Source organism: Archocentrus centrarchus, chromosome 22, assembly GCF_007364275.1.
Source record: "Archocentrus centrarchus isolate MPI-CPG fArcCen1 chromosome 22, fArcCen1, whole genome shotgun sequence".
NCBI classification, from domain to species: domain Eukaryota; kingdom Metazoa; phylum Chordata; class Actinopteri; order Cichliformes; family Cichlidae; genus Archocentrus; species Archocentrus centrarchus.
The window spans coordinates 25,930,463-25,941,242 of NC_044367.1; positions in this window are offsets into that span (position 1 = coordinate 25,930,463).

Genomic DNA, 10,780 nt, shown 5'->3' on the forward strand with positions numbered 1-10,780 from the left:
GGCCTCCAGTGACTCCCCCTCGTCGCCGCCGCTGGGAGCGCGGTCGGCCTCCAGTGACTCCTCCTCGCCGCCGCCGCTGGGAGCGCGGTCGGCCTCCAGTGACTCCTCCTCGTCGTCGCCGCCGCCGCTGGGAGCGCGGTCGGCCTCCAGTGACTCCTCCTCGTCGTCGCCGCCGCCGCTGGGAGCGCGGTCGGCCTCCAGTGACTCCTCCTCGTCGTCGCCGCCGCCGCTGGGAGCGCGGTCGGCCTCCAGTGACTCCTCCTCGTCGTCGCCGCCGCCGCTGGGAGCGCGGTCGGCCTCCCTCGTTGGGACTCTCCTTTGTGGCCTTTGGCCTCTGCAGCCTCCTGAACTGTGTTTTTTGTTTTGGGCCTTCCCATACGCTCCCCTGAACTATGGACTGTTTTCTCCCCTTGCCGGCTGCTTTTTGTTTTGTCATAGCTCCTGAACTGTTCCTTGTTTTGACCCCCTGTTTTGGACATTGGAGCTCTCCGGCCTTGTGCCGTCGCCTTTTGTTTCGTCCGGTTGTTTTTTGTTTTCTCATCCCCGTGTTTTGCTCTGGTTTTGTTTCTGGTTTTGGCCGTCGGGAGCCGGCCTTTGAGGGGGGGGTACTGTCATGTCCTGGGCCGTTGGCCCAGCGTTTTGTGGTAGTTTATTTCCTAGTGTTGTGATATGTCTGCGTCTCTGTCCTGAGTCTGTGCCTGTTCCCCGTGTTTAGTCAGTATGTTCCTTGGTTTGTCACTTCCTGTTTATTTTGACAGTCTGGTTTTCCTGTGCTTTGTGTTCAGCTTTGCTTCCCCTGTGTAATTAGTTTCATTTGCCTCACCTGTTGTTCCCTGCTGTTTCCTCTTGCCCTGATTACCCAGTGTGTATTTAAGCCCTCAGTTTTGTTTTGTTCTCTGTTGCGTCGTTGACGTTATTGTGCCTGCGTGTGATGTTGTGTGCCCGTGTGTTCCCTGTGCTCCCTGTGTCTGCCCGTCGTCTCCCTTCCACGGTTTTTGTATTTGTTTTTTCCCCGTTGAAATAAATCCCTTTTATGTTACGCTGACTTCTGGAGTCCTTCGTGTCAGCCATTCCTCGTCCATTTCCTCCCCGGCCATGACAGAAAATTACTACAGATAGAAGAATTTACTCTGAGGAAATGATGCTTTTCATGGAAATGCATCCGGTGTCCATTTAGGTGTACCAGTTCTGGTCAAAGCAGCGGGCCAACAGCTCGGCATTCCCATCCCTAAATTTGTAGTGTGCAATAATGTTAGGAATTCCATGGAAGCAATTTACATAAACCTGTCCAACACCTGCCAATCTTGCTTGTTATACTCACACTGTAATATCTATTCAGTGACAGCCTGACAGCTCTAATTGGAACCAGCAGCAGAAACGAGAGTGGCAGCTCTCCAGCTTAACCATAATGCATTCTATTAGTTCTACAAAATAATAAACAGACGAGAAACAAATGTGCTGTCAGCTCTATTGTCTAAAATACCACATTTGGAATGACAGATCAGTATATAATTAAAAGTTCACTTTGTTGTTTTTGACAACTTTTGGATGCAGTAATGTCAGTGAGAAAGCTCATTTGCTGTCATATTTTGGTGTCAGCTTTTCAAAAAGGCGCCTCTTTTCAGAAATGTCAGTGAAGAAATGTCCCCACCCCACCCTCCCTCCACCCAACGATAACAGTACAACAGCAACAGTAACTGGATGTCTGTAGTTTTGTAAGGGATCCTTATTAGGAAGGATTCAAACAGCGACTCCTACCGCGGACACGTGAACACACATTCACACCCATTTACTACACTGCTGTGATTTGACAATGACAGCCAATTACAGAGACAGAGGTGTTCTAGGAAAGAAGGGCAAAGATGTACTGAGACAAGATGGTGAGAAATTAAAAGGAATATAAGGGGTTCGACAAAATGTCCTGTGCGAGTGCGTATTTGTGCATTTTGTCAAGTCTGGGTCACTAACCTGTACTTTCTGCTCCATCAGTCAGTGTCTTTGTACGTTCCTCTGTAAAAGTGAACAAAGTACATTACATTGTAAAAAGTGGAGGAACGGAGTAAGGATTCTTTTCTTTCATTAAGAGCAAAAAAATCTTTTTTTTTTTTTTTTTAAATAAATAAGGACAAGATACTCGCCCCATTTCTATCAGCGTCTGTCACACTGCTGTGGCTGGCAATGCAGGACTCACAGGAGGAGTTTGAAATTCCTTAAAGCTTTATTTATAAAGCGTGGCTTGATGTAACTCGAAGCATGAACGTGAACATAACGCACACAGCAGGAGGAAAAACAGACATCACAACAAGGAACTAAACACTGAGACCTTAAGTACACTAGGCGATAACGAGGGAAAAGGAGACAGGTGACAACACAGGTGAACGAAATACACTGACGAGACAAGGGGAAGTAATCCTAAACACAAAGCACAAGGAACACAAGATCGTCAAAATAAAACAGGAAGTGACAAATCAAGACAGACACAAACTTAACACAGAGGGGACCTGAATATGACTAGACTCCCACTTGAACAAAGGCTGACAGCGCGGGGAAAACGTACTCTAAAGCTGTGAGAGGGAACCTAAAAACACAGAAGGGCCGAGACTCAGACAACACATAGGAACACAGGGAAGAGCAGAACATGGAAAACTAAACAGAAAACAAAGGCAAACTAAAATCCTCAAATACTGAACAACAACACAACCAGAAATAAAACAAAAAAAAACAGAACTTCACAAAAACTCAAAACACTGGGTCACCGGCCCAGGATCACGACAGCTTCAGGTTCAGTCCCCCCTCTGTCGATGCAATGCCCTGTAGGTGATCAGTGCTGAGAATGACAGGGATTCTGTAAAACAAGGCGTAGTGGAAGGGTACTTTATGACTTATGACACTGCAATTTTTTTTCTCATGTGTAAAAATGGGTCACCAGAACTGGAGTCTAACTAAATGGTTGTAGTTTTCTTTAGTTTAAAATAAGACTGTAAGTTAAAATGTCTTTTGCTGCCGTCAGAATTTGTAGACTTTTTTTTGGTCTGATTTACACTTTGGCCGTGGACACAAATGTTATCAATCTTTCTATAACTGACATGATGACAATTCCAATTTGAACTTACATGAAGCTACAATTACACAAGAAGCTGTGAAAATTTATAGAACATATACTGAACTGTGTTGTATACTCAGCTTTAGTCCCCTGTCTGAACTCTTGGTGAACTGATCCTGAGAATCAGAATCAGGATCAGGATCAGAATCAGGATCAGAATCAGGATCAAAATCAGGATCAGAATCAGGATCAGAATCAGAATCAGGATCAGGATCAGGATCAGAATCAGAACTCGGACTCATGATAATTAAAACAAACTGTTAATAAAATAAAATATAATAATTTCAAATTTTAGACAGATGAGATGTAACCTAAAAAATGACTCTGCTAAACTATGTTTCAATTCAATGACTATGGCTCATTTAAACTATTGTATTGACAAATAAAACAACAAAAAAACACAAAAAGTATTGGACAAAAAGCCCAATTTATACCATCACTGCAGAATACTAGAAAAATACCACCTACTAAATTGGACAAATCAAATCAAATATGCAGACTCAGTCTTGATTTACAAAATCCTAAATGGGTTAGCTCCCCTCCCCTAAAAGATTTGGTGAATAACAGGACTACAAGAGCAGGCTCCAGAGGTGACTGCACAGCACAGATGGTGCTAAATGCCCCTTTTACCCGAAAAGAATCATCTGTTCACCCATTTTCTGTCTCTTTTTGTTCCCGTGTCCTCCATCCTTGACATAAATTATTTTGGCTTTCAAAGAGACGAGAGCATACTTAATTTAGATAATTCTATATTTCTGCACAGAAAAGGCATTAAGAATACACAAACTCAACTAATTGCACATCTGACCAAAATTTTGAGTGTCCCGGAAGTATGACAGAACAATATCTACGCCTTCTGATACTCTTGGTGTGTATTAGGTGTGGGTGAAGAGGAAATGAGAGAGAGGGATGTGGTAGCCAAAAGGAGGCAAGAGGGAGCTATGTGGAGTGTAGAGATAGGAAGGAGTGAGGAGGGAGTGGGAAGAAGGTAGGGAATTGTAGAATGGCATGTAAGAAAGTAATTAAGGTGGGAAGTAGGGAGCTTGTTGGGTGCATATTTACTATACCTGTTGTCTGTTTTTTAATAGTACAGAAATAATGTGTGGAGATGGAGGAGAGGCATCATGGAATCTGTGTTACAGTCACCACCAAAGAAAGAATGAAAGGACAAATGAAAGGGGGAAAGGAGACGTATACTGCAGGTATAAGCCTGTGAGAGAAGGAGATAAGAGGATGCAGAGAAGGAAGAAGGCCTTATGGGAGCACTTGTTAACCAGCCTGAGATACAATGCATGACAGGTGGCCTGGTTTTGGCTTAGAGACAGGGCATATTCTCTATATTGTCCTCCTACTGCACACTTGTTTTCACTGACCTGAAAACAGTTTAATCATCTGCAAAAAAAACGTTTGGTTTTTTTTACACTTTCTTGAACTGACCAACATTCAAAAACGTCAACACAACAAGTCTTTACAGTACTTATAGGGCTTTTTGATATTATTATTAAATTATTAGCATTATTACTAAAGGGTGGCTAAAGTTTTTTTTAATCATAAGCCATGCTAACCATTTCATACCACAGATGGATTTGGACTACAGTTACAGGGACAAATCATATTTTAGCTGACAGACATACAAGAGTGATTTTTTTGTTTTATTGTTTTATTACATGAGTATTCAGGCATGGTAAAAAGAAAGTACACCCTCTGTCAAATATAAAGTTGTACATATCATGATATAATTTTAAAAAATGATGTAGTTCTTACTATGGCTTAAAATTTGGTAAATACAACCCCAGATGAACAACAATACATGATACATTACACTGATCATTCCATAAAATAAGTCAAGATGCAGAAGAAGTGTGTCAAAAACTAAATACACCCCATGATTTAATCGCTTGTAGAACCACCTTTAACAGCAAAAACTAAGTAATTGTGTAACTGATGTTCTTTTCAGAGAGAAGATGCTTTCTCCTAGCAACCCTTCCAAACATGCCATACTTACTCAGTCTTTTTCTGATTGAACTCTAACATCTACGCGCTAAATGAGGCCTTTGGAGACTGAGATGCAGCTCTTGGGTTTTTTTGCAAACTCTGGTCTGACCTTGGTGAAAATTTGCAGGAAATTCCTCTCCTATGGACTGTCTTGAATGTTTCCACTTGTGAATAATCGTTCTCCATCTCAGAATGATGGACTTTAAATTGTTTAGAAATGGCCTTGTAATCTTGCCTAGCTTGATGGGCAGCAGCAGTTGCCTCTTTAAGATCTTGGTTGAAGTATTTGCTGAAGTGTTCCAGATCAGCAAACTGCCAAAACGTCTGCTTTTATAGAGGCAGTCACACGTGCTGATGAACAATTAATGAATTGCTTTGATTAACAGCACGTGACTGCTACCTACTACTAATTATGGTCTTATATGTCAAACCTTATAATTTAAAGAGGTCATATTCACCCACTGGGATCTCAGCCAGCAAATAAATATAAGAATCAATACCCTGAAGAAAATATGATCACAGTACTGAATACTTGTGCAAGTATTCATACAATCCAGTCTCTCCTAGTTAAATATAATAACCACAACACACACTACACAGCTTTCTCATATCTATCCTGTATGTAGCAGCCCATATAGCCAACACTCCTGAAGCAAAGTTCAGTGCTTTTTAACTTGGAGGCCACTAATCCCTGCTTAGCAGTGCTCAGTGTATTAAAACTGAGATTTGATATGGGGTGGTTTTTAGGTCAGCTAAAATCAAGCCAGCTTTTTAATATGTGATGATGCAGGCTCGAAGCAGCACAATATCAAAAATAGAGCTGAAAAACTGATTCATGTTTTGCATTATTTGAAATGTTATGCTGATTAATTACCTTTCTTGGGAGAATATAACTTAATTTTGAATGTACCATATGCCTGCAATTCAACATGCAAGACAATAAATGTTTGCTAGACATTGAGAACACATACAGTGAGCAATGAAACCTGTAAATTATAAATTTGATTGCACATTTAAAAACTCCACAAGCTTTTAATGTGGTAGTGGCACAAACAAACAAAAAGCTATGTGATAGCTATGACCAAACAAAAAGTCAGAGCTATCACAATGCTTTCTGTAAACAGAAGAAAACAGTGGTCATTTCAGTCTTTGCCTTCCTGTGAGCTAAAGTGAGACAACTAATGTATTTAATGTAGAGTGTAACCCTGATGTGGTTTTTTCTCTGTTGGAAGCTGAAGAAAAGCTAAAAATACAGACCTGCTTTTAGAACGTTATAAGAGAAACTTTTCACTCAGCAATTTAAAGAGAAAAAAAAAAAAGACAAATGGACATAAATCTAATATCTGAAAAGTAATACACAGTCGTATACACTCACCAGAGACTTTATTAGGTACAGGTTGATGCTATTGATTTGGACCCCCTTTTGCCTCTAGAACTATCTTGTTATAACGTGGTTATTCGAGTTACTGTTAGCTTCATTTCAGCTTGAAACAGTTTGGCCATTTTCCTTTGACCTCTGACATCAAAAAGGCATTTTCACCCAAAGAACTGCCTCTCACTGGATATTTTCTGTTTTTCAAACCCTTCTTTATAAACCCAACAGATGGTTGCACAGGAAGATCCCAGTAGATTCAATTCAGTTCAATTCAACTCAATTCAGTTTTATTTGTATAGCGCCAAATCACAACAAACAGTCGCCTCTATATTGTAAGATAAAGACCCCACAATACTTACAGAGAAAACCCAACAGTCAAAATGACAGTGGGAAGGAAAAACTCCCTTTTAACAGGAAGAAACCTCCAGCAGAACCAGGCTCAGGGAGGGGGGGTCATCTGCTGAGGGGGGAGAGACAGGACAAAAGACACACTGTGGAAGAGAGCCAGAGATTAATAATAACAAATTATTAAAAAGAGGTGAATGAAAAGAAACACTCAGTGCATCATAGGAACCCCCCAGCAGCCCTATTCCAGCATAACTAAGGGATGGTTCAGGGTCACTCCATGACTGTCACATGTCCAATATGATGGACAAGTTAATGTCATGTGGTTAGTGATGACATGTCTGCAAAAGCTCACAATGCAGTAGACACATTCAAATCCATTCTACATGTTTTTGCAGCCTCTAGTATTATGATCAGCACCAAATATAAACCCAACCATTTAGACAACAAGAAAACACAACCTGATGTAGCTGTTGCAGTTTTATTGTTTAGCATCATTATTTGTTCACTGCCTCAAATCTAACAGAAGCTGGAAAGTTCTGCGTGGTAATGCCACACACACACACACACACACACACACACACACACACACACACACACACACACACACACACACACACACACACACACACACACACACACACACATTTTAACACTTGAGACAATGAGGCCTCTGACTGTTAAGGCTTTTGTTGCAGAAAAGTCCGGATAAAGCAAACACAGTAACAGAAATGAATCCCTTTAGCATTCATATTCATACAAACTACAGAGCCGAGAAACAGCCATCTCTCAAGAGTCCTAACTTTGTGAAGGAATTAAAGTCTGAAAAAGAATAAGTTTAAATCTGTTAAGAAGAAAAAAGGAGAGGAAGAAAACAATGTTCTGACAGCAATTAAATATTAAGCAGGAAAAGAGGGAGAGAGAGAGATGTGGAGAAAGATAAAGAGGCTGTAGACCTTAACTTGGTTGATGAGTAAGAACTTCCCTGTGTGTGTGCGCGTGTGTGCATGCATGCTTGTGTGTGTGTGTGTGTGTGTGTGTGTGTGTGTGTGTGTGTGTGTGTGTGTGTGTGTGTGTGTGTAGCTGCAGCTCATCCTGTTAAAGCTCTCTGAGAAACCGTGCAGTGAATTACCAATTGCCGATTTCAATTGATCATTGATCAATGTACAACGACCCCAGAAATACCTCCCAGGGTGGTTTGTGTTTCTTTGTGTTAGTGTTTGTGTGAAAGACAGATAGCTCACACTAAGCGCTTCTTTACTGGTTTTTGATTAAGCAGGTCATGGATAAAGTGGAGGACTACAGTAAGAAGGGACCGGATTTATTTTTAAACCTTTTCAAGGCAAATGAAGAGACTGTTATTTAGCATTTAAAATCACACTACATGACCAAATTCAATTAAGGCAGAGCTTCCCAAAAATGTTCCTCTCACCAAGCTGACACAAATTAAACCCCTCATTTGATGAAATATTGTCCTATTTGTGAGCTTTTTATTGGATTTATTATTTAATTCTCTATTTTCAAAACTGTCTAGATAATGGCAATAATAAGGGAACTGCTGATTAAAATGCTGCTGCTCTCACAAGTGGAATAATTTAAAGTGAATTCAGTGTGAATAAAAACCCCATTCATTTTGTGCACACCACATCAAGTACCCTAAAAATCTGAATTAGTGGAGTGTGAGTAAAGATTGAAAGAATGATGATGATTTGCTATCTGTTGCTCAATAGCGTGTCATGATAATGTGAGGTGTAGTTGTGCCTTTGATTTTGCTTTCCTTCTTATATTAAAAAAAACTGGCACTTTATTAAAAATAGTCAGAGATGATCTCTGATTTCCTCTGCTGTTTAACCCGGACATTCTGCCTTCCCCTCAATTAGCCGCTTTTTAGAGCTCACTCTGTTGGATCAGAGTCCAAATCTGTGCAATGTCAGCGATGAGCATGGGGAAAGATTTCATCAAGATATAAAAGTGATGGAAAACCAATATCAGGGAAAATTTAATCCAAGTACGACAGGTGACTACTGCTGGTTCTTGCAAAGAGAGATGAATGTGCAGAAAGTGCAAAAAGCAAGTGCCTCAAATATGTTTGAGCATGCTGATGTTGTTTTATTTCGAGATAAATTGACTGAAATATGCTTTAACGCATCTCTGGTATCATCTTCTGGTTTGTTTTCAGAATAAACACATTGTAACAATTTTAGTGGGAAATAGTTAAAATTGCAGACATCGTGTTAACATGTCAGTATTGAAAGGTATCAAAATATCATTGATGTGCATCTCAAAATCTGAAGTGCAAGCTTAAATTGGATTTCATGTCTGAAGTCAGTGTAAAACAAAACTAGGTAAAGAGCTGGTATCAAGTTCCCAGTAGCAGCTTTTATTTTTTTCAGTCAGTGATGAAAAGTACAATGTCCTAGCTTTACAGAGGGCTTTTTTTTTTATAGAGCAACAAACTTTGTCCAGGCTAAATGATGATCTTCTAAAAGTCAATGAGGTCTTATAAAGGAGTCATACCAGGGAGTCGGGCACTTCTGATTTGAGGCTTTCTTTTTTTAAAGGAGCCACAGTCTCCAGAGTCGTACGCAGTGGGGGTGTAAAACTACCTATGTGTTGGCACATAGCACTGAAGATAACAGTGGAAAAAATATATCCTTAAACCTAGGTACAGCACTTTCAGAAAGATATTTGCTATGATGAAATTTATTCTCCACTGCTGTATCATCCATTGTTGTAAATTTATATGTTATTAAGAAATAATCAGACAAAAAGGGAACACTGTTGTGATTAAAGTGGTGGGTGGGCTCATTTACATTTTGAGGGAAGCCAGTTGAGCCTAAAATAGATTAACTGCAGCGTTGAGGCTGTCGTTTTGAGCATCTACATGGATGCTAAAATCACCCACTATAATTATTTTATCTAAACTGAGCACTAAATCAGATAAAAAGTCTGAGAAATCAGACAGAAACTCTGAGCTAATTTGGCCAGAAATGAGAGCTGTTCCATCCAAAGTAGGATGGATGCCATCTCTCTTAACAAGACCAGTTTTTTTTTCCTCCAGAAAGTTGCCCTATTATCTATAAAGCTCCTGTCATTTTTTTGGCCACCCCTCACCAATTTCAGGAGAACATGCAGCTGTTTAACCCATTTAACACATTTATCAGTTGTAAGTTGGATTGACGTTGAAGTGTAGATGCAGGAGTTAAGCAGATCAAATATGTGGACATAGATTCAACCGAGTTATGACTTCAAGGACAAGTACTACTTTTTACAACCTGGCTCCAACTGTTTGCTGTGCTGGTAAATGTGATAAACCATTGGGCCGCTATCACTAAATAATTTTGTTAGCACCCCACGCAACTGACACCTCTCTCTGCTCATGCAGGATCTTTGCTTCCCTCCTTCAGTTCTTCAGCCATTTAAATCTTGCGGCTCCAAAATTGTTATAGCCAGCTTTTTCGCCACAAGTATATACTGAATTTGTCAATACCGAAGGCAGGAATCAGGAATTAAAGAAGCTCCGGTAAGGTTGACCCGTCTCCTACAATGCTGCATCAATAGATATTTGGTCTACAAGGTTTGACAGGATACACAAGACCAGACATCATAATCTTTAGCAATGAGACTGTACGTGTCACACTTTTCACTGTGGTATTCAATATCTTTTTTCTTTTTCATCAGTAAAGGCAAGATGGATTTTCAATATAATATAAACAGTATTTTGTCTGAATAAATTACATTTCAGTGCTTTTGACAATGAACTGAATAAAAATTAACTGACCTGAGAAAGAGCGAGGACAAGGGATTGCAGGCAGTACTGTTAGTGGACTGTGATATTTACCTCCAGGTTAAATGGAGGTGAAAACAGCTCAATTTAACAGAAGCTTTCCAGATGCTTCACAGTCACACTGTGTGTATACATGTGAAAGAGACAGACAGAGAGTGTGTGTAGTTAGACAGAG